Source organism: Callithrix jacchus, chromosome 9 (assembly GCF_049354715.1).
Source record: "Callithrix jacchus isolate 240 chromosome 9, calJac240_pri, whole genome shotgun sequence".
In the NCBI taxonomy this organism is placed as follows: Eukaryota; Metazoa; Chordata; class Mammalia; order Primates; family Cebidae; genus Callithrix; species Callithrix jacchus.
In genome coordinates this window covers 97,934,162-97,958,941 of record NC_133510.1, presented here as the reverse complement: position 1 = coordinate 97,958,941, position 24,780 = coordinate 97,934,162, and the positions used below count along the sequence as shown (strand labels likewise).

General features: G+C 41.3%; 1 protein-coding gene and 1 non-coding gene across 2 annotated transcripts in view; one reads left to right on the top strand and one right to left on the bottom strand.

Annotated features, from left to right (window-relative positions):
• Positions 1–24,780, top strand: part of TMCC3 (transmembrane and coiled-coil domain family 3) — a 369,795-nt gene that overhangs the window by 5,709 nt on the left and 339,306 nt on the right. The window lies entirely within an intron of this gene.
• LOC118144689 (small nucleolar RNA SNORA51) lies at positions 6,681–6,817 on the bottom strand. The gene has a single exon (XR_004729439.3). It is a non-coding gene; the product is annotated as a small nucleolar RNA SNORA51 (small nucleolar RNA).

The window sequence follows — 24,780 nt, the reverse complement described above, 5'->3', positions numbered from 1 at the left end:
TCTTAAGAATATTGTTAATGGCATGTAAAAATGGTAAATCCTTTTTATAAGGTTTTCGATTTATTTTGCTACCAGGGAATCACTATGGCAGCTCTAACACTACAAAATGTATTCTTAAGTCAAAAGACTTGAAAGTTGAAATTGCTTCTTTTTCATGGCCTGAAGAATGGATGTTGTATTAGCAGGCACAAAACAACATTAATCTCCTTGGATATTTCTATCAGAGATATTGGATGACTAAGTGCATTGTCAATGTGCATTAATATTTGAAAGGAATCTTTTTTTTTCTGAGTAGTAGGTCTCAACGATGGGCTTAAAATATTCAGTAAGCCATGATGTAAACAGATGTGCCATCATCCAGGCTTTGTGATGCCATTTGTAGAACACAGGCAAAGTAGATTTAGCATAATTCTTAAGAGTCCAAGGATTTTCAGAACAGTAAATGAGCACTGGCTTCAACTTAATGTCACCAGCTACATTAGTCCCTAACAGGAGAGTCAGCCTGTCTTTTGAAGCTATGAAGCCAGGCACTGACTTCTCATCTCTAGCTATGTAAGTCGACTGACATCTTCCAATATAAGGCTGTTTGGTCTACACTGAAAATCTGTTATTTAGTGTAGTCACCTTCATCATTGATCTTAGCTACCTCTTCCAGATAACCTGCTACAGCTATTCCATCAGCACTTGCCACTTCACCCTGCACTTTTGTGTTATATAGATGCCTTTGTTCCTTAAACCTCATGAACTAACCTGTGCCAGCTTCAAACTTTTCTTCTGCAGCTTCTTCACCTCTTTCAGCCTTTGTGGGATTAAAGAGAGTTAGCACCTTGTCCTGAATTGCATTTTGGCTTAAGGGAATTATGACTGGTTTGATCTTCTATCCAGACTGCTAAAATTTTCTCCCCTTCAGCAATAAGGCTGTTTTGCTTTTATATTATTCATGTGTTCACTGAAGTAGCACTTTCAATTTCCTTCAAGAACTTTTCCTTTGCGTTTACAACTTGGCTGACCATTCAGGGCAACAGGCCTGGCTTTTTGCAAGAGTTGGTGGGTGGAGCTGTCAGGATATGCACCACATTTATACAGTAAGTTATCCATTTTGTATGTGTATGGTTCGTGGTGCCCTGAAACAATTAGGATAGTATCATTAAAGACCGGTGGTCACAAATCACCATAACAGATATAGTAATAATGCATAAGTTTGAAATATTGAGAGAATTACCAAAATGTGCCCCAAAGACATGAAATGAGCATATACTGTTGGAAAATGGTGCAGATAGACTTGCTAGACACAGGGTTGCCACAAGCCTTCAATTAGTAAAAGAGACAATATCTATGAAATTCAATAAAGGGAAGTAAAATAAAACGAGGTATGCCTGCACTGGAACTTTTTTCTGGTACTTTGCCATTATCAACAATGCTGCAGTGAATAATCTTATATATACATGATTTTGTATGTGTGCAAGCATATTCATATGATAAATTGCAGTGGAATTTCTGGGTCAAGTGTTATGAATACTTGTATTTTTAGTAGGTAAAGCAACATAGTGTAGGAGTTAGGAGCATAGACCTGTAGACAGATTGCTTTGAGTTGAGTCTTGGCTCTGCCATTTACATGTGGTGCAAGTCACTTAACCCCTCTTTGCCTCAGTTGCTTTATTTGCAAAATGGGGATGATAATATTAGCTACTTAATAGGATTGTTATGTGGATTCTATCAGTTTGTGTTGTACAACAAATCACCCCAAATCATAATGGCTTACAAAATAACTATTTTACTTGGCTCACAAATCTATGGGTTGGTTGGGTGGCTCTTCTGGTTCTGCTTCTGTGGTCAGCTTGTGGGTCCGCTGGAGGCCAGACAGTCTAGGATGGCCTCACTCACATGTCTGGTGCTTGACAGGTGTGTTGGTCATCGGGGACTCATTTGGGACAGGATGCAACCTCTCATGCTCCAGTAGCCTAGCTCAGGCTTCTTTGCATGGTGGTCTCAGGGTTCCATAGTGTAGCATAGGAGGGCAGAGCTCAAGCACTTTTCAAGCCTCTGCTTCTGTTACATTTGCTGCTGTTCCATTGACCAAAGCAAATCACATGGCCAAGCTCAGAGTCTGTGTGGGAGGGGACTCTCAAAGGTCAGGGATGCGGGGATACAGTGAAGGGATTCACTGCTACCATTTTTACAATGTGCCACAAGAATCGAATATTTGTAAAGTGCCTAGTGTAGTACCTGACACATTTTAAGTGCTATGTAAGTTTGAAAAAGAGCAGTATTACCAGATTGCATCGATAGAGATTGGGCCAGTTTACATATCTACCAGTGTGAATGCCTGTCTCCCAGTTTCTTCTTAGAAACTGTTTCAAAGTGGTTTATCCATGGAGAGGCAGATGTTCTTATCCCCATTTTACAGATGAAAAAATGATTCTTGGAGAAGTTAAGTCATTTTTCTGATATTACAGAGCCAAACTAGGATTTGAATCCTTTTGTCTTTCTGACTCTAGAGCACCTCTGCTAGTCTTGCCACTCTAGACAGAGGTGAGATTCCTGTGTCCCTAATGACCCCATCCACTGTTCCTGCCTACTCTTTGCATTTAATATCCATCATTTCTATTTTACTTTTGGATCTTGCTGGGTTGAGAAGGATCTGTCAGTCTTTTGAATTCTTTAACAGTGATTTTGATTTCAGCTTGGCCTACTGAAATCAAAGCTAAGTGTCTTCAGAGACAGCGGGCTCTTTTATGACTGTGAAGGGATGATAAAGGGAAACCTGTCATTTTACCTCTTATAAATGGAGAAAACAGATGAGTCTGACCTTCTTTTGTTTTACATTCTTTCTTTTCATTCCTCACATCCTTTCACTTCCCTTTGCAACCCAGGAATTCCTTTCCCTAAAGGGGAAGGGATGAAGAAGGGAGACAGTGTTTCTTGGTGGTTCAGGACTGGATCTCTGGAGACAAACGGGGTTTAAGTCTAGCACAACTATTCACTGGCCATGTGGCTTGGATGGATTCACCTGCACTGAAGGGTTTTCCTGAGGTCTGTGGAAAGTGCTCCATTCTCACCATTACACAGCAGATTACTTTTGCTTCTGTTTTCTCTTGTCTGTTTCACATCCCTTCTCCTCCACACCTATTTCTATGCCTCTAGCTATGTTTAATGATAAGGATAGCTAATATTTACTCAGCCTGTACTCTAAGCTCCTTTCGTGTAATTAACTCATCTAAGCCTCACAACAAACCTATTAAATAGATGCTGTTTTATTCCCATTTTCAAGTGAGGAAGCTAGATGCTGAATGCTAAGTAATTTTCCCAACATACCATGGCTAATAAATGATGTAGCAGGGATTTTAAATGAGGCATTTTGGCGCCAGAGTCTGTGCTCTTATATTTATGCTTAAAAAAAAGAAGGATGGGTTGGAAGTTTGGGAATTTAAAATTGAGAGCTTCTGCCCTAGATAAACTGCTAGTAAACTTTCATGCATCCTCTGTCCCTGGCAGTGGTGAGTACACCCAGCTGTGATTTAGGCTGAAAATCCCAGCATCCACACAAAATAGGAACTTTCTGTTCTCTTGCCAAAAGGCTTTCTAGTTTAATCATTCTAATTCTGACAAGATTTTGGGTATTGTGCCTCCCTTGTAACTGAGGTGAAACAGTGTTGAAAAATACATGGGGCTTAAAAAAAAAGATTAGAAAATCCAGCTGACTAGTTTCGAGTCTTGCCACCTCTTGCTTCTTTTGATCAGCTGCTCTGCTGGTAGAGACACATTCACCAAAGCATCAAGAAAATCAAATATGAATACTGCAGATAATATGTAACTTTTTGAGTTTAGAATTGTGCATATCCTCAAGCTGAAGGAAAGAACTGAGGCTGTTTCATAGGTGTTTGCATGCAGACTAAATGTAATGTGGTAACACTCATCAAATACATATTTTAACATTGACTTCCTTCTGTGTGCTAGAAATCCACTGTGTGTAAACAAGCTCTGTATGGCTCTGATCTTGCAGACTTTGCAGGCTCTGAGAAGAGAGTTAAGCAATACTATGAATTGTAGCATATATTGTTGCAAAGGAAGGATCAGTTACTGGGGGACTGTAGTGGGTGTTCCTAACCTAGTCTGAGGGATTCATAAAAGCCTTCCAGTATGATTGTAGCCAATGACTTGTCATCTATGGCTTTTATTATGTTGAGGGCATGTGCCGTCTGTCCCTAATTTGTTGAGAGTTTTTGTCATAAAGAGATGTTGAAGTTTATGAAATGCTTTTTCTGTATCTGTTGAGATATTCATGGTTTTTGTCCTTTATTCTGTTGATGTAATGCATTTATTGATTTGCGTGTGTTGAACCATCCTTGCATCCCTGAGATACAAATCCCATTTGATTATGATGTATTATCTTTTTGATGTGTTGTTGGATTCAGCTTGCTTGTATTTTGTTGAGAAATTTTTGCATTTATATTCATCAGCGATACTGGTCTGTAGTTTTATTTATTTTATTTTTGAGAAAGAGTTTTGCTCTCGTTATCCAGGCTGGAGTGCAGTGGCACTATCTCAGCTCACTGCAACCTCTGCCTCCTGGGTTCAGGCAATTCTCCTGCCTCAGCCTCCTGAGTAGCTGGGATTACAGGCACCTGCCACCATGCCCAGCTAATTTTTTGTGTTTTTAGTAGAGACAGAGTTTCACCATGTTGGCCAGGCTAGGCTCAACCTCCTGACATCAGGTGATTCACCTACCTCAGCTTCCCAAAGTGCTGGGATTATAGGCATGAGCCACCACGTCTAGCCTGTAGTTTTATTTTTTGTGTGTGTCCTTGTCTGCTTGTGGCATCAGGGTAATTCATTCCTCATAGAATTACTCAGGAAGAATTTTCTCATCTTTAATTTTTTGGAATACTTTGAGAAGAATAAGTGTTGTTCTTGTTCATAAGTCTTGTAGAATTCCACGAGACAGTCATCTGGTCCTAGGCTTCTCTTTTCGGGAGATATTTTTTAATACTGATTCAGTTTCATTGCTCATCATTGGTCTGTTCAGGTTTTCTGTCTATTTTTGGTTCATTCTTGGTAGGTTGTATGTTCAGGAATTTATCCATTTCCTCTCTTCTCATTCAGACCAAAATCTTGAAGAATGAATCCTCAGAAAGCCCATCAACTGCTACTCAAATGGCAACAAGCCTGCAAGCACAAGGTTTAGTGAGAGTGGAATTGATGCTAACAGTGAGTGTGGAGGATTTTGATCACAAATTGTAGATGGCTCTGTGAGGCTTTTTGAAATATGGCCCATATCCAGGCCTTTAAACCTTAGCAATAGGGCAGGGGATCATCTAAAATTAGATTTACTTATTTTCCATGCATTTGAACATTTTGTTATTGTTAGACTAGATTTGCTTCAAAATGGACTTGAACTGTAGTAATAATAAAAAGAATCACCACTTAATGATTGCTATCTGCAATGCATTGTGCTAATACATACACACATTTTGCATATACATATGTATATTTCATTGACTCTTCAAAACCATCTTTTTCCTTTTTGCAGTAAGCAACATTTATTCATTCATTTAGCTAACATTCTTGGGCTGAGTTAGGGACTAGGACTGCCAAAATACATGGCCCCTGAGCTCTGAGAACTCGGTTTACTGATGATCAGACTTTAAAACAAATAGTTACCATGCAGTGTGATGACTACATTAGCAAAAGCATATCTAAAATATAGCCTAGAATAAAAAGTGATTAACTTTTCCAGACAGAAGAGAGGAGTTGTGGTGTCAGGGGAATTTAATTTTAAACAGGACATGACTTTAGACAGGAGAGAGAAATTGTGGTGTCAGGGGAATTTAATTTTAAACAGGACATGACTTCTGAACACATTCTTTGAAGTTCCATTTTTTTCCCTCAAGCATGATCTAGCTACTCTGACCTTCTCCTGGTCTCTTCTGCTCAAATAGCATGTTTTCCTGTATTTTACAGTTGCATTCTTTATTCTGCAGACATTCCTATCTTGCTTTATTCACTGATAGTTTATGGGTCATGGCTGCCTCTTTTAATTTTTGCTTTTAATTACATTATTTATTTTTATTTTTTGTAGAGATAAAGTCTTGTTTAGTTGCTCAGGCTGGTCTGGAACTCCTGCCTCTAGTGATCTTCCTGCCTTAGCTTCTCAAAGTGCTGAGATTACAGGTATGAGCCACCACACCCAGCCTTCTTTTAACTACAATCAAAAAAAGTTTTTTGGCTGGGTACAGTGGATCATGCCTGTAATTCCAGCACTTTGGGAGGCTGAGGCGGGCAGATCACCAGGTCAGGAGGTCAAGACCATCCTGGCCAACATGGTGAAACCCTGTCTCTATTAAAATACAAAAAGTTAGCTGTGTGTGGTGGCACGTGCCTGTAATCCCAGCTACTCAGGTGGCTGAGGCAGGGGAATCGCTTGAACCTGGGAGGTGGAGGTTGCAGTGAGCCGAGATTGCGCCTCTGTACTCTAGCCTAGAGACAAAGCAAGACTCCATCTCCAAAAAAAGAAAAAAAAATTTTTTTCTTTGGAGACGGGGTCTTTCTATGTTATCCAGGCTGGTCTTTAGCAGTTTTTTTAAATTAAAATTTTAACAGCTTTCTTGAGGAATGATTTATATATTGTAAAATTGACTTGTTTTAAATGTATAATTCAATGATTTTTTTTTTTTTCAATTCTGTGTTCCCCCATTCGCAGTACAGACCAGGCATGGGGCCTGAACTTGAGCTGAGGTTTATATGGATAGGTTTACTCCATCTCCTCTTTCTATACAGTCAGTGTAAGAACACAGCCTATGGTAAGCACCAAGAGGCCAATTCAGTGATCTTTAAAGTCCATTTACTGAGTCAAAGACCACCACTAGAAGTAATAGCATCACTTCCATTTTCTCTGATGGAGACTGGGGCTCAGGGAAATGAGGTTTTGGATCCACACACATCCAGCTAGTCACTGACAGAACTGGAATTCAAATGAGTGTAATGGCTCATTAAAGCATATTTAAGTTTGCCAGAGGGAAATAAGCCTATGGAGCTTTTAAGTAGAAGGGCACCTTTATTACCTTGGAATCTAAGGACTAGTTATATTATGAAACTGGAAAGTGTCATTCACAGAGGGTTTAGGTAAAAACACTGGGAAAGAGGACTGAATTACATGTAGTTTGAAAAGTGAGTAAAATACTATAACAGTTAAACCAACAATCAATGTGTGTAGTAAAGCCACCAATTAAAATATTTTCTTGCAATTTTAATAATGAAACATGATGGTTACTTGGATTCTAAACCATTATGCTTATTATTTAGCTTTCCAGGGTATTTACAAATGTTAATTTCCTGATAGTGAATGCTTTCTTATTCTCACCCCCAAGCAAGCTGTGACATGGAATAGTCCAACAGGCAGTTCATAAGAGCAAGGCTCCCTCTCTCTTTCCCATCCAAATTACAGGGTTTGAAATGGTCTGACAATTGAATTAGCTGACTGGTGCAACAGTAGCAAATGCTTTATAATTTGTGTTGCCTTCAGAAATGGCAAAAATCAGGCTGCCGCTAATAGACCAGAACTGTCTGGACTCTGATAGGCTCCCCTCCTGCCTTCAGTGGAAGGGAGTACAGTGACTCCTGCTATTCAACTCTGAATTATGCTTTACCTGCTGCAGTTCTGATTTTTGAATATCAATGCTGGGAAAACGACAACAGTGCTCCAGGTGGTTGTTGACAGAGTAAAGCTACCTATTCCCTTTGCTAAAAGGAAGACTCAGATGCAGCCTGTGCAGAGGGTTCTGCTGGGTTAGTATCCTGGGCTCCTCTCTTTATGCATTCATCATCCCAGTAATGAGATTGAATGTGCCGAAGCCCTTCCCCGCCTCTGTTTTTGGGCCAAAAAGCCACAGGAATAGTCTCAATCCAACATTGGGACATTCAGGTGGGGATAACTAGATCGTAGTATACTTTACAGGTCAATATCAAAGGAAATGTATTTGAGATGATTCTAAGTTCAGTATGTTATTTCATATTCAGCAAACTAAGGCTAGACAGAGTCAGTTTTCATGAAGCAACCTAACACCCCTACTTTGCCCTAAAATGGGGGTTGACGAACTTTTTCTGTGAAGAGGCAGATAGGAAATAGCTTAGTCTTTGTGGGCCATAGGGTCTATTATTGCAATGACTGAACTCTGCCTTAAAATGTAAACGCAAGGGTGGACAACACATGAAATGAATGAGTGTGGTTGTGTTCCAATAAAACTTTACTTGTGGACATTGAAGTCTGGATTTCATCTCATTTTCACATGTCATAAAATACTATTATTCTGATTTTTTTCTTCAATTATTTAAACATGCAAAAAACACTCTTAGCTTGTGGATCATACTAAAACAGGTCATGGGCTAGATTTGGCTGGTGGACTGTAATTTGCCACCATCTGCCCTAAAGCATTAGAGATTCCTCTAATGTGTTCCAGGTGTGCCTGTACTTTGTTTTCCAGTACATGAGCCATCCTTTTCTGCCAAAGCCCGTCTCCATATTCAGTAGGTCATGCAGAGCGACATGGCTAGAAAACGAGAAACTCAACTGAAACCAGGATATTTCAGTCTTCTGCCTTCATCACTTGCTGCCTTGTCTCTCTCCCTCACACACCTCTGCTCGATGCTTATGGCATCCTTTCTTGATGACATGGGATCTCATTTCTATTCTTTGGGATCCTGGTAAGTTACATTAATCAGAAATGTAGAATTATACATTAAAATAAAAATAAAGCAATTAGCATTCAATAGAATGTTACAAAAGTTGGTAGTGAGGGCAAGGATGCTGTTTCCTTTACAGAAATGGGTTTGGAAAGATCCGTTTGTTTTCTTTATTCATCTTCAGATAATTTCTCATTACAGGTTATAAAATAAAATTAGTTGAGAGTATAACAAGCTGTGCGCTCTACTACAAATTTATTGAAGTTCTATTTGAATGGATTTTTTTAATATGGTGAAGAGTGGTTACTTGGGATGTAGAGGGCTCTCTGAACTATGGACAGATGCAGGAACTGTTCAGGCACACCATGGTTATTAATTGGTTGGTTGCATGGATACTCTGTGAGGTGAGACCCAAGATCAGGTTAGAGTTCACCTGTGCTCAGAAATTTGGTGCTTAAATAATGGTGTAATGGATGTCATTGCACTATGGCGTCTAAACTGGCACATACAGGCTTGTGACTTATTTTTCTCATCTGTGAAATAGAGATGATTGACATGCACTCGGCTTGTCAGAATCAAGGGAGACAGTTTACGTTGGCCAAGTCTGAGTGTAGTCTCTCAGACTTGGCAAAGGTAAACTGTCTCCCTTGATTCTGACAAGTGAGAATTCATGGTTCACAAACTGGGCTGGTTATTTGGGAGTGAGTGCGGCTTTCAGAAAATACAAATTCCCAGGCTCACCCCAGACTCAGAATTTCTATGATAGGACCTAGAAGTCTAATTTTTTTAGACTTCGGGAAACTCTTATATGTTCCATAAACCTCAGCAATGGAGTTAAGTAAACTAAATACTTCCTTCAATCCTAGCTTGCAGTATTCCACTGACATTTCATACCATTTGTCTTCATGAACAATAAAGGTATAGGAAGAGGGAGGGCCAGGAAGGGCACAAAATATCTTCCCTTTATCTTCTTGGGGACGTCTGCTTCAGCAAGTAGAAGTAGAGCAAGAGCTGGTCTTTCATTGTCCCACCCAGTGAATGAACCCAAATTATGTTTTTCCTCCTTTAGCTCTCCCTCTGCAGCCCCAAGATTTATGGTGGTGTTTTCACCTTCTTCTGTGCATTGAAGCATATCTGTGAAAGAAAGCCTAGATTGTGCACATCGAAAACGTACAACAGATTGACAAAATTCTTTCCAGTTTTGCTACTCAAAACTCATCACTGAAAATGTCTTTTTGAGTTATTTCTGGAAATAACACAATTATGGTGTTGGCACATATAGATCACAAACACAAAAAGAATCTCAGTAGTACTAAAAAGATAAATGTGAATTTCTCACATTTTATGCATTGCTGCTAATTTACATGTGAGTAATTGTAGATTTCACATGAATGAAAGCATCCACCTCCACACTGGAAGCCCAGATTGTTTACCACAGTAGAATTCAGTAGTATGCTCATATACACAAATGCTCTCATATAGTACTCTGCAAATTCCTGATGTTTGAGAGCCACAACAAAATATTCTTCTGTTTGCAAAATTCCTACCACAAATGTTAAGTATTTACTATTTTCCAGGTACCTTGTTAGCAGTTTAAATAAGGCATAGTTCTATATTCCTTATCTCAGAAGTTCACAGGCTAGAAGGAAGATGATCACGAAATAAATCACTGTAGAAAAAATGAGCTTTATATTAAAATCAAATCATCGGGCCGGGCGCGGTGGCTTATGCCTGTAATTCCAGCACTTTGGGAGGCCGAGGCGGGTGAATCACGAGGTCAAGATATCGAGACCATCCTGGTCAACATGGTGAAACCCCGTCTCTACTAAAAATACAAAGAATTAGCTGGGCACAGTGGCGCATGCCTGTAATCCCAGCTACTCAGGAGGCTGAGGCAGGAGAATTGCCTGAACCCAGGAGGCGGAGGTTGTGGTGAGCTGAGATCGCGCCATTGCACTCCAGCCTGGGTAACAAGAGCGAAACCCCGTCTCAAAAAATAAAAGATAAAATAAAATAAAATCATCTTTTCAAATGGTATTCATTATAAAAGTAGAGAATTTGGCCGGGTGCAGTGGCTCATGCCTGTATTTCCAGCACGTTTGGAGGCTGAGGCAGGCAGATCAAGAGGTCAAGAGCCAACATGGTGAAAACCCATCTCTACTAAAAATACAAACATTACCCGGGCATGGTAGCATGCACATGTAGTCCCAGCCACTTGGGAGGGTGAGGCAGGAGAATCACTTGAAGCTGGGAGGCAGAGGTTGCAGTGAGCTGAGATTGTGCCACTGCACTCCAGCCTGGTGACAGAGCAAGACTCCATCTCAAAAGAAAAAAAAAAAAAAAGTAGAGAATTTTTCCGATGGAAAAATATGAGATCAGTGTATTCACTCTGATCCTTTATACCATGTCCCTGTTTTTATTAACTTTACGGAGAAAATCCTTTGAAAGTAAGTAGATACCTATAAATATGTGAGGGGCTAGCAGGAGTATCTTGTACATATAGTAATGCAGTTGGATGTGTTCATACCTGTTGTGTAGCATCCATTTCAAGCTTCAGCTATCTCTGGAAGATGACTTTGATTTTTTTGAAATGAAGTCTTGCTCTGTAACCCAGGCTGTAGTACAGTGGCGTGATCTTGGCTCACTGCAGCCTCTTGGGTTCAAGCAGTTCTCTAACCTCAACCTCCCAAGTAGCTGGGACTACAGGTGCACACCACCAAGCCTAATTTTTTTGTATTTTTAATAGAGATGGGGTCTCACCATGTTGGCCAGGCTGGTCTTGAACTCTTGACCTCAAGTGATCCTGCTGCCTTGTACTCCTGAAGTGCTGGGATTACAGACATGAGCTACCATGCCCAGCCTGGAAGATGTCTTTGGATGCTGGGTCTCCACCCTGTGCCTCCACGTCTCCAGAGATAATTTTCAGTGAAGTCCTGAATACCACCACTTTCCTACTCTTAAATGTTTCTCAAACTCAATATATGAAAAATAGAACGTATTCTTACTCTCAAACCTGATCTTTCCTTTTAGGTTTCTTATTTCAGGGACCCTGTTGCCATTTTTCCAGACGCAGAGGCTTCAGACTTCGAGATCATCTCTGACTCTTCCTTCCTCTTGACCCTAATCAGGAGCCAGATGCTATTGGGCCTTTGTCTTCATTCCTGTCCACTGGAGGTGATTTGGTTTGGCTCTGTGTCCCCACATAAATCTCATCTTGAATTGTAATCCCCAGTGGTTTTCCCATGATATTGTTGTGATAGTTCTCACAAAATCTGCTGGTTTAAAAGTGTTTGGCAGTTTCCCCTCTCTCTCCTGCTGCCATGTAAGACGTGCCTTGTTTTTCCTTCACCTTCTACCACGATTGTAAGCTTCCTGAGGCCTCCCCAGCCATGCAGAACAGAGTCAATTCAACCCATTTTATAAACAATTGCAAAAAAGTAATTTTGTTTATAAATTACCCAGTCTCAGGTAGTATCTTTAGAGGAATGTGAAAATGGATTAATACAGGCACCGTCCTGCTATTAGCTCTTTGTTTCTCAAAGTAGTGTCCAAGGACTCTTAAAAGGCTCCATGTAATATTCTTGGTGATTTGAGTGTTCCCCATCTTAAGTTTTACATGTCCAGGATAATTTAATAATTTTTTTTTTGAGACAGAGTTTTGCTCTATCACCCAGGCTGGAATGCAGTGGTGTGATCTCAGCTCACCCCAACTTCCATCTCCTGGATTCAAGTGATTCTCCTGCCTCAGCTTCCTGAGTAGCTGGGACTATAGTGGGACTACAGGCATGTGCCACCATGCCTGGCTGATTTTTTTTTTTTTTGTATTTTTAGTAGAGATGTGGTTTCAACATGTTGGCCAGGCTGGTCTTTAATTCCTGACCTCAGGTGATCTGCCTGCCTCAGCCTCCAAAAGTGCTGGAATTACAGGCATGAGCCACTGCACTCAGCCAACAAAATTAATAAGTATGTGTTTGGGGTCATCAAGATTTGTAACTGATGAGTGATTCTGCTCTAGACTTGAACATTCACATTTGTGTTGTGTTTGTGTGCTGGCTCTAAGTTGGGCAAGTCCTCCTCTGGGCTCTCATTGTGCCTTGCTTTATTCTTGTTGCAATTGTGTGAGTCTAGCTTTCCTAGTGGACAGTGAGTTTGGAAGACAGGGACCTTGTCTGGTGTATATCTGTGTCCCCAGAGCCTAGCGTTGGGCCTGGCACCTGGTGGTACTTAAGCTTGTAGCTGTTGTGCATCTCATGTCTTGGAGTCTGCTTTAGCTCCCATACACATTCCCATGCATGGCTATAGTTAACTTTAATGTTTGTGTAATATTTAGTCATGTTGATAGATGACATTTGGCTTAACCATCCTTTATTTTTAGATGTTTGAATTATTTTCATTTGTTGGCTATTTTAAGTAGTAGTTAAAAACATCTTTGAGCAAAATTATTTTCTCTCATCTAAATTGTTTTCTTGGGAATTTTTAAATGAAATTACTAGATCAGCCGGGGGCTGTGGCTCACACTTGTAATCCTGCACTTTGGGAGGCTGAGGTGGGCAGATTGCTTGCATACAGGAGTTCAAAACCAGCTTGGGCAAAATAGCAAGACCTTGTCTCTACAAAAAAAAAAAAATTACAAAGTTAGCTAGGTATGGTGGCTTGTGTGCCTGCAGTCCCAGCTACGCAGGAGGCTGAGGTGGGAGGATGGCTTGAGCCCAGGAGGTTGAGGCTTCAGTGAGCCATGAACATGCCACTGCACTCCAGCCTGGGCAACAGAATGAGACCCTGTCTGAAAACAAGGAATTACTAGGTCAGGCAGTATTATTCCTCTTGTAATATGATTGTAGGATTTGGTGTTTATGAAGAGATCAAACTGAGTTATAACAGATGAACTCTTTCAGATGTGTTTCTTTCATTGGAATCAAAGTTGAAAGAGAAAGTGAAGATGCTTATTCTTCTGCCACTGCACCATCATTGGTCACCTGGGCTATTTCCCTTCCTGTGGTTTTTCCATCTGCAGCCACAACTTCAGTGATGGAGGAAGTACATGTTACGTCAGCCAGAACCACGTTTCCAACATGCGGGTCTATCATGTTGCCGGTCAAGACATAGAGGTGGCTTTCCATCACCCACAAGATCAAGTCCAGACACATTGTCAGGGCCCATGGAGTCCTTCAGGGTGTGGCTTCTGCCTCCCTTTCTAGGCTTCTCTTTGGCTGCTGCCCAGAGGCACTCCCTGCTTACCCAGCAGGCACTATTTTCAGTTAGGAATGTACATGCTGTTCCCTCCATCTGAAAGGAACTCCTCAACTCCTTCCTGCCTGGCATCACCTCACTCACCCTTCAGGGCTCAGCTCCAAGTCCCAAGTACTGCCCTCCTCTCACCCCTAATAAGGTAATAACCTGCTCCACCCCATTCTTTCAGAATTTTTCCATCCTTCGTTAAAGATTTTGTCACCTATATTAAAGCTGTTTGTTTTTTTCATCTTCTCATTTAGATTATGAGTTCATTAAGGATGGAATTTTTTTTTTTTTTTTTGAGACAGTCTTGCTCTGTCATCTGGGTTGGAGTGCAGTGGTGTGATCTCGGCTCACTGCAACCTCCACCTCCTGGGTTCATGCCATTCTCCTGCCTCAGCCTCCCAAGTAGCTGGGACTACAGGCATGTGCTACCATGCCCAGCTAATTTTTTTTGTATTTTTTAGTAGAGATGGGTTTCACCATGTTGGCCAGGCTGGTCTCACACTCCTGACTTCAAGTGATCCACCTGCCTCTGCCTCCCAAAGTGCTGGGATTACAGACGTGAGCCATCACGCCTGGCCTGGGACCTGAATTTTGTTGGTCATTTTATGACTAGCATATAGCTGGTCCTCAATAAACATTTTCTGAATGAATAGCATTTTGGTTTGCTTATATATAAGTAAAGTACTTAAGGTAAGTCTACATATTGATAAATTGAAAATCTTTTTATGGTATTTATAGTAATTATCAGTTGTTCAGATTATCAGTAAATGTATTAAACTCTACCTTCTCCATCTATTTGACATGGATTTAAAAAAATATATATTTTATTGCGTTTTAGGTTTTGGGGTACATGTGAAGAACATGCAAGATTGCTGCATAGGTACATACATGGCAGTGTTTGCTGCCTTTCTCCCCATCACCTGTATCTGGCATTTGTCCCCATGTTATCTCTCCCCAACTCCCCACCCCCTGCTGTCCCTCCCCTAGTTCTGCCCCACAGACCCCAGTGTGTAGCAGTTGTAATTTTGATTATTAACTGTAAACTCTAGACAATTAAAGAAATGTCAGCTGGGTATGGTGGCTCATGCCTGTAATCCCAGCACTCTGGGAGGTTGAGGTGGGAGGATCACTTGAGTCCAGGAGTTTGAATTCACATGGGCAACATGCAAAACCCTGTCTCTACAAAAAACACAAAAATTAGCTGGGTGTGGTGGCATGTGCCTATAGTACCAGCTACCTGGGGGGGCTGAAGTGGGAAGAACACTAGAACCTGGGAAGTCAAGGCTGCAGTGAGCCATGATCACACCACTGCACTGCAATCTGGGCAACAGCCCGAGACCCTGTCTCAAAAGAAAAAAAAAAAAAAAAAACAGAAATGTTGGATAGGCATGGTGGCTCATGCATATGATTCCAGTGCTTTGGGAGGCCAAGGCAGGAGAATCACTTGGGTTCAGAAGTTTGAGACCAGCTACAGCAATATAGAGATACCGTGTCTCTACAAGAAAATTTTAAATTAGCCAGACGTGGTGGCACACACCTGTAGTTCCAGCTACTCGGGAGGTTGAGGTGGGAGGACCACTTGTGCTTGAGTGGTTGAGACTACCATGAGCATGATTGCACCACTGCACTCCAGCCTCAGTGACAGAGACAGACCCTGTCTCAAAAAAAAGAAGGTCTAGTTCACCACTATTCCCCTGGTGCTTAGTACTGTTGGGTACCTGGTACCCATTTAGCACACAGTAACTATTTGTTGAATGAGTGGAAAGATTGAAAAAAGGCACTAGCACGTGGCATATCACAAACCTTGACATTGGGAATTTACTGCATTTGTGCATACATATCTGTTGTATTTTATTCACCATTCTTCTATTCATGTGTCTGTTTAACTTGCTGTTTTTTTTTTAATAACCCCTGTGGTCTCTTCTATCTTCATTTCATGACTCTGAAGGCCTATTTGAGTCCCACCATCTCCTGCTCACCTCTTTAACGGGATACATCTTGGAATACGAACTTCAAGCCTGAAAGCGATACCTTGGTGTAGTAAGCAAGATAGTGCCTCTGTCCCACAACAAGGAGACCAGAGTGTCTAAGGCTGGCCCCTTCATTTACCCGCTATGTGAAATCCAAATCAATCAACCTTCTGTTGTTCTGGGGAATAAATAACTCAATCACATCTGCATGACGGAGCTGATTTACAGGGAAGTGAGGTTATCTGGAGCCTGCTGCCAAAACCTGCAGAAGTCATCTTGAGGGAAACGTGAAGTATTGGCAGAGAGATCCCATCTCCCCTGTCCTGTGTCGAGGCTTCTTAGGATATGTGCTTCATTCTTGGTATCCTGGTGAGAATTTGCATGTTTTTGACCACAGCATGTTACAAGGAGGAATTCCATCTACTAATTAGTTTCTCCCTTGGATTACTATCCTGTTAAATAACTTTGTAAGGGAATAAAAAACTGAGGTGGTACATACTAGAGGGAAAGGAGTAACATAGTTTCATGAGGGGAAAGTAATTGTCCTCAACTATATTTTGGAGCAATGGGAGACAGAAGAAGACTTAAAAAACAAATACCAAAGCAACCTGGAATGGTGGCAAAAGTCCTGCTATTTGGTTTATTAAAAAAGGTGTTATAAATTCTCAATGACCTACTCCCAGGCTTAGGACTCCTATTAAAACCCTGCTGTGTGAGAGCTGAAATCTTAATTGAAAATAGATTGAAAATAGAACAGATTGAGCCAACACTGTATTTATTAAAGCTATTATCAGTGCTCACTGCTCTCAAATAGATTCTTCTTATGATGCTGGAAGTATTACAGGAAGCTTTGCAGTCCAGAGCATCATTTAGCTTTAGCTGCAGGGCTAGCTGGAAACCACAGTACCTGGCAGCACAGAGCAGGGGTTGGGGTGTCTGAGTGGCAGGGGCTGACATAGCTGTGCCAGAAGGAGGGTTGCACCTTTGTGGTAGATGGCACAAAATGAGGCTGACTCCTATGTTAGGACATATACATGAGCAGCCACAGCAGCAAATGAATGGTGCCTTGCACGCAGAAGAAAGCCAAATGTTGGATGAAAGGGCACCAGGGAGGGCAGAGGAAGGCCGGGGCTTGGATCTGTTAAAGATGCTATGTTTCCGTAGGTCTGTATCCAAGGCTGTTGAAGTATCCTTGGCTCTTAATTTCCGGAGAAGCTGATTCTTATTTGTTTATTTTTTTATTGTGGGTTTAAAAAATTGATACATAATATTTTACATACTTAGGGGGTACATGTCATATTTTGTTACATGCATAGAATATATAATGATCAATAGATATGCCTTCTATCTAATTCTAGGTTTGTACCCATTAACCAGCCTCTCTTCATCCACCTCTCCCTTCCCAGCCTCTAGTGTCTATCATTCTACTTTCTACTTCCATGACATCAGGTATTTTTTAGCTTTCACGTATGACTGAGGACATATTTGTCTTTCTGTGCCTGGCTTATTTCACATAACATAATGAACTCTAGTTCCATCCATGTTGCTGCAAATGGCAGGATTTCATTTCTTATGGTCAAACAGTATTTCATTATGTACATATACTATATTTTCTTTCTTTTTTCCAAGGAAGTTTTTAATGTTTTTTTAAATTAAGGCTAACCAAGTGCATCCATTGGTCAGTGGCACAATTGATTTCAGCAACTATTTGGAATGTCCTAATTATAGGAAATGCCCATCTAATTGATATATTTAAATAATACAATCAGTTTTTAAGGTGAATAAACTGTGATGGTTTCTGAATAGTTTACATGTTACCTGAAAAATCAGAAAACACAAACTAAGAATGATTACTTTGAAAGTTCTTGCCAAAAGGCATCACTGACTTAAAAAACATTCAGAATCAAATACCAGAAGACATAAAGCCTCTTCATGTATATATTCATATATGCAATAAATACATGAAATATACTAACTTTATTAAACATAGTACACTGTACTTGACTTATGGTTAAATATTTTACACACAGCTTGACCAAGTCATTCAAAAAGTATCTCTAATTTTAGCATGACCACAGCTCTTTGTGATGTAAAACACAGATGTGCATAGAGAAGATGCACCACCATTTACAAAGAATATCAGTTGACATTTTCTGCTTCTGAAATATAAACTCTTTTAAACAGAAATTACTTTAAAAATCCATTTACTCAAATAGTTTTTGGTATGATTGCAGTTGTCTTGCAGGGATCTATTTTGAAAATTTGTAATATTACATGACCTTTCTTTCTCTGGTTGATGGCCAATGCTCCTCACATTATATTGAAAATGCTTTTCACATGTACACACGAGGCTCTTACATGAGTTATTCTGCATACTCCTAGATTTATTCATGTGAAGAATGTACTTGAAATGGGCAGGGGCGTATATAAAAATCATTGCCTTATGGCCATGCTGCTGCTTCCTGCAGACATGTTTCACACATCTTAACTTTTAAAGCCTGGGGCTTAGGGAGGGGCCAAGGCAGGGAAACACCCTGAGAAGAAGAAATATTATTTCTTCCACCGGAGCCACTTTCTCACTTGCAAGTTGCAATGAAAGGGATTTCATTTTATGTAATTCTGAAGACATGCAACATACGCTGAATATACACATATGGTAAGTATGCACAATTGCATTATTAATAAATCTGATTATTATAAAGTTTTAAAGGAAAGCTTTATTCTGGTAATAGACCTCACTTTGTACATAGGATCTAAGTGAAAATGAGACAGTAATATCTTGTTCCAATCTTAAAGCTCCCAAATAACTGGGATACCAGTACTCTGTCCCTTTATCTTAAACACCCAGACTTTCTTTTAATACCGGGATCTTGGCTCAGTGGTCTGATAAGTAGCTTCTTATATAGCCTGAAGAACCATGAGCCAAATAAACCTCTTTTCTTTATAGATTACTTTATAGACACACAAATGGATTAAGACGACCTCCTTTAAAAATTTATTCCTAGATATTCTATTTTTTGTAGCTATTGTAAATGGGATTGTCTTTTTGATTTCTTTCTCAGCAAGTTCATTATTGGTGTATAGAAATGCTACTGATTTTTGTACGTTGATTTTGTATGTGAAGCTTTATTGAATTTATCAGATCTAAGAATTTTTTGGTGGAGTCTTTAGGTTTTTCTAGTTACAAGATCATATTATCAGCAAAGAGAGACACTTTGATGTCTTCTTTTCTGATGTGGATGCCTTTTGTTTATTTCTCTTGCCTGATTGCTCTGGCCGGGACTTCCAGTACTTTGTTGAATAGGAGTGCTGAAGGTAGTAGGCATCCTTGTCTTATTCTAGTTCTTAGAAGAAAGATGTTCAGCTTTTCCCCATTCAGTATGATGTTACCTGTGGGTTTGTCATATATGGCCTTTGTTATGTTGAAGTATATTCCTTCTAGGCCTAGTTTGTTGATAATTTTTTTGTTTGAGACAGAGTTTCGCTCTTTTCACCCAGGCTGGAGTGCAATGGCATCATCTCTGCTCAATGCAACCTCTGCTTCTTGGGTTTAAGTGATTCTCCTGTCTCAGCCTCCCAAGAAGCTGGGATTACAGGCATGTGCCACCACACCCAGCTAATTTTTGTATTTTTAGTAGAGATGGGGTTTTACCATGTTGGCCAGGCTAGTCTCAAACTCCTGACCTCAGGCGATCTGCCTGCCTTGGCCTCCTGAAGTGCTGGGATTACACGTGTGAGCCATTGTGCCTGGCTGAAAATTTTTTTTTATCATGGAGGGATATTGAATTTTATCAAATGCTTTTTCTGTGTGTTGAAATGATCATGTGGTTTTTGTCCTTTATTCTGTTTATGTGACATATCATGTTTACTGAGTTGCATATGTTGAACCATAGTTGCATCCCTGGGATAAATCGCAGTCATGCTGTCCTTGGCCCCCACCCCCAGTGGCATGTGTAGGAACTGGCTTTGGTAGGGAGGGGTAGGGTGAACCTTATAGGCTACTAGGGAAATGCCCAGGTGCAGGCAGCAGCCCATGTGCTGTGGCTCTGCTACTGGGGAAGGCAGGGTTGTTTTCAGTGGGAGAAGCCATAGGCAGGGGTCTGAGGGATGTGTACTTCACTAGCTTTGGCCCATAGCTAGCTGCTTGACTAGCTGGGGTTCATACAATTGTCCTGGGGCATGTGAAAATGTGCAGCTACCCCTCTGCTGAGAGTGAAGACTGGGAGAAGTTGTTTCCAATGGCTGCCTTCTTGGCCCCTGCAATGGTGGCTGAGGGGAGAAATGTCAGTGGGACTCCAGGGATGTGGAGATGCAGGGGCTGTTGGGGTCGGGGGCAGGATGCAGTCTGGTGGGGGCTGGGCTTTCAAAGTGGCACTGTGCTGAAGGTGCTTAGTACTTGCGGTTTGTGGGATGCAGCGTGAATTCCTCATCTGGAGCAATGTCTCTGGTTGCACAGTCTCCAGGCAGCACCTTAGGTTAGTCTCCAGGGCCTCCAGAGTGGAGGGGCTCTTCTGTGGCTAAGATTGCAGGACTCTGTGGTGGGAACATGGCCCTTACCCTTTCTCTGCACTGGGGAGCCTGCCCTGGATCCCAGCCCACCCTGGCAGAGTAGGCTGCCTCGCTTCCCTTCCTTCCCTGCTTTAGGTGTTTCCTGTCATTTCTCTGTTGAATTCCAGTGTTCTGTCTCACATGATCTATTTGAAGTGTGACTGTCTACTCACTGTTTTGGTTCTTCTTGTGGAAGAAGTCATAGGAGATGCCTCTCATCAACCATTTGGAAGCCCCTTGGGTTGATACTTAAGTGCCCGTAGAAGCTCATGTATGTGTCCCTTGCCGTCTTATGCAGCAAAGGAGAGTGAGGTGGAGGCTATTTATAAGGATTGATGGGGGAAAAACACATTTAGAATGAATGGGTGATTGTTGTTTGGGTCTGCATGAATTTAGGATTCTCCAGCTACTCAGAAGACAGAAAATGTTCAGTTTTGTTGTTTTGCTCCCCGCCTCCCAGTAAAGAGGACTGAAAACATATTTTGGCTGAGAGATAAGCAGATTACACTTAAGAGGGAAGAGCAGTGATGTGGAAAGAAAGAGAGTGGCTGGGGTGTTGTGGGATCAGTCATGCTGGTCGTTTGTTTAGTGATTTCACGGAGAATGTGGTTAAGGGGAAAGACCAGGGGATTGGCAGGCATAGGTCCTGGGCTCTAGTTCTAGGTTTGCCATAAATTCATTGTCATCAGAATTTAATCTTTTTTTTTTTTTTTTTGAGACAGGATCTTGCTCTGTCGCCCAGGCTGGATGGAGTGCAGTGGTGTGTTCTCGGCTCACTGTGACCTCCACCTTCTGGGTTCAAGCAATTCTCCTGCTTCAGCTTCCTGAGTGACTAGGAATTACAGGCATGCACCAGCATTCCCAACTAATTTTTGTATTTTTAGTACAGACGAGGTTTCACCATGTTGGCCAGGGTGGTCTTGGATTCCTGGCCTCGTGTGATCCTCACGTTTGGCCTCTGAGAGTGCTAAGATTATAGGCATGAGCCACCATGCCCAGCCCAGAATTGAATCTTGACCATTCACTTGGCTATAGGGTCTTTCTATGATTTAGGACACAGTGAAGTTGGTTTCCACACATGGGTTTGACATGGAGTTTTCCTCAATCTGCATTAAGGCAGAAGGAAAAGGGTGATGGTTTGGTGTTTCATGAACCTAAGTGTATTCAACTTAATGGACTCTCCTTTATTCTAATATTTGGTATGCTTTACTTATAATGTTAAATTCCTTTGTGAAGTGATGGTGAAAGTAGATGGTGGTTGGATTGTTTTTATTTTTTTAATGACTTTATTGGCAACATAAAAAGTTGACAGCATTGTTTTAATTCTTCAAATTTGTCATGAAATTTTAATGGTACACAAAATCCATAACTCTCACACCAGATAACCTTTAAAGTTCCTTCCAATTCTAACAGTTGGGGAACCTTTTCTCACCACCTGTGAATGTGAGGTGAGAAGTACAAGTGTCAGTTTATGTTTGCATCCTAGAACAAGCTGTGTTTTTGCCTGGAAAGATCACAGTACCAGTATGTGAGTATTTCATGAGTGCCTTATTCTCTTCAACTGAAACAAAACTCGAAGCATTACCTTAAATCTTAATTTGACCAAAGATTATAATGGAAATCGTGGAAAAAATTCTCTGTTATACATTGCTGATGGGAGTGTAAATTGATACAGGGCTCAGCAAAGTTATTCCATAAAGGGCCAGATTGTAAATATTTTTAGCTTTGTGTGCCTCATAAGGTCTCTGTCACGTGTTCTTCCTTCTCCCTCTCCTATTTCTTCTTTTCTGTTTTAAAAACAACTCAGCCAGGTGTGGTGGCTCATGCCCGTAATCCCAGCACTTTGGGAGGCCGAGGCAGGTGGATTTCCTGAGCTCAGGAGTTCAAGACCGGGCTGGGCAACACGGTGAAACCCCCTCTCTACTAAAAAATACAAAAAATTAGCTGGACATTGCAGTGTGTGCCTGTAGTCCCAGCTACTTGGTGGGCTGAGGCAGGAAAATGGCAAGAACCCGGGAGGCGGAGGTTGCAGTGAGCCGAGATCGTGCCACTGCATTCCAGCCTGGGTGACAGAGCAAACTCCGTCTCAAAAAAAAAAAAAAAACAACTCTTGGCTGGGTGCAGTGGCCCATACCTGTAATCCCAGCACTTTGAGACGAACGCAGGCAGATCACGAGTTCAAGAGATCGAGACCATCCTGGCTAACATGGTGAAACCCCGTCTCTACTAAAAATATAAAAATTAGCTGGGCATGGTGGCATGTACCTGCAGTCCCAGCTACTCAGAAGGCTGAGGTGGGAGAATTGCTTGAACCTGGGAGGTGGAGGTTGCAGTGAGATGAGATTGCGCCACTGCATTCCAAACTGACAACAGAGTGGGACTCCATCTCAAAACAACAACAACAACAACAACAAAACCCCAACTCTTTAAAAACATAAAAATATCCTTAGCTCGTGGGCTGGATTTGACCTGAGGGATATAGTTTGCAACTCCTATTCTAGTGTCTCTGGAAGTTGGTTTGGCTGTATCTAAGTTAGAAGTACATGGTTGTGCAGAGAGTGAGTATGCAGCACTTTATCCTACAGATATTCTTGCATCTGTGCAAAATGCCCTATGTACAAAGGTACTCATGGTAGCATTGTTTAAAAAAGCAAAATACTATACCCAAAGAATTATAAATCGTTCTCTTATAAAGACACATGCACAGTATGTTCATTGCGACACAGTTTACAATAGCAAAGACCTGGAACCAACCCAAATGCCCATCAATGATAGACTGGACAAGGAAAATGTGGCACATATACACCATGGAATACCATGCAGCCATGAAAAACGGTGAGTGTGTGTCCTTTGTAGAGACATGGATGAATCTGGAAACCATCATTCTCAGCAAACTGACGTAAGAACAGAAACTCAAACACTGCATGTTCTCACTCATAGGTGGGTGTTGAACAATGAGAACACAAGGACACAGGGAGAGGAGCATCACACACTGGAGTCTGTTGTGGGGAACTAGGTGAGGGACAGTGGGGGGTGGGGAAGTTGGGGAGAGATAACATGGGGAGAAATGCCAGGTATATCTGAGGGGGGATGGAGGAAGTAAACCACATTGCCATGTGTGTACCTATGCAACAATCCTGCATGATCCGCACATGTACCCCAGAACCTAAAGTACAATTAAAAAAATAAAATTAAATTTAAAAAAGAGCAAAATACCAAAAGCATCATAAATTCATTAGTTTTTAGGCACTGGTTAAGTAATAGGATATCTATACAACAGAATGTGATAGAGTCTTTGAAAAGTCTGAGGCTACTCTTTATGGAATAATATCTGTGATATAATATTAGGAGGGGAGAAAAGCAAGGTACAAAATAATGTTTTTAGGATAATACCATTTATAGTCTAAAAATAATAGGACAAGTGTGGTGGCTCATGCCTGTAATCCCAGCACTTTGGGAGGCCAGGGCAGTTGGATTACTTGAGGTCAGGTGTTAGAGACCAGTCTGGCCAACATGGCGAAACCCCATCTCTACTGAAAATACAAAAATTAGCCAGGCATGGTGGCGCATGCCTGTAATCCTAGCTACTCAGGAGACTGAGGCAGGAGAATTGCTTGAACCCGGGAGACGGAGGTTGAGTGAGCGGAGATCGCACCATTGCACTCCAGCCCGCACATGCACCTGCACTTATTGTAGGTACTGAGCATGTGGTAACTGTGGTTGTCACTGAGGAGAGCAAGTGAGTGAGTGGCTTAGAGGTAGGAATGACAGGAAAACTTACTTTAGCCCTCGTATTATTTTGTAGCTTGTGAATTTAGGGCATGTACATGTATCAACTATTCAAAAAATAAGTTGAATTTTTTAAAAACCTGAAAATTGGGGGCTGGGTGTGGTGGCTGTGTAATCCCAGCACTTTGGAAGGTCGAGGTGGGCAGATCACAAGGCCAAGAGATTGAGACTATCCTGGTCAACATGGTGAAACTCCATCTCTACTAAAAATACAAAAATTAGCTGTGCTTGGTGGTGTGTGCTTGTAATCCCAGCTACTCAGGAGACTGAGGCAGGAGAATCACTTGAATCTGGGAGGCGGATGGTAATCAAGCTACTCAGGAGGCTGAGGCAGGAGAATCGCTTGAACCTGGGAGGTGGAGGTTGCAGTGAGCTGAGATTGTGCCACTGTACCAGCGTGGGCAACAGAGTGAGACTCAGTCTCAAAAAAAAAAAAAAAAAAGAAAGAAAAGAAAAAGAAATGTCGGTAATAATATTAGCATTTCAAAGGACTGCCTTCCCTTCTTCGATAAATCATTTGACTTCATCTATTGGGATTTTTGTCCTTTTAACATGG